Below are 267 nucleotides of genomic sequence, written 5' to 3'. Positions count from 1 at the left end.
TATAATAAAAATACACCACTTTTTTTCAAATACAACAACAATCCAGCCAAGCGCTAATAAGAATTCAATCCTCCTCCTTTCCATTCAAATCTCCCGAGACACAAAACAATATCGTAGATCACGCCCGTCAAACGCCCTCGCCCACGCCCCTACGCCGCCCACATCCATCATCGCGTGCCACATAAGATGACAACTTGCCCTTGTACCCAGAGATTTTTTTTTCATGTTTGGTTCTGGAAAAAAAAATGGGGATCTGTCCTTGCGTTG

The sequence above is a fragment of the Penaeus monodon genome, chromosome 34 (genome assembly GCF_015228065.2).
Source record: "Penaeus monodon isolate SGIC_2016 chromosome 34, NSTDA_Pmon_1, whole genome shotgun sequence".
NCBI classification, from domain to species: domain Eukaryota; kingdom Metazoa; phylum Arthropoda; class Malacostraca; order Decapoda; family Penaeidae; genus Penaeus; species Penaeus monodon.
This window is presented reverse-complemented; position numbering follows the sequence as displayed.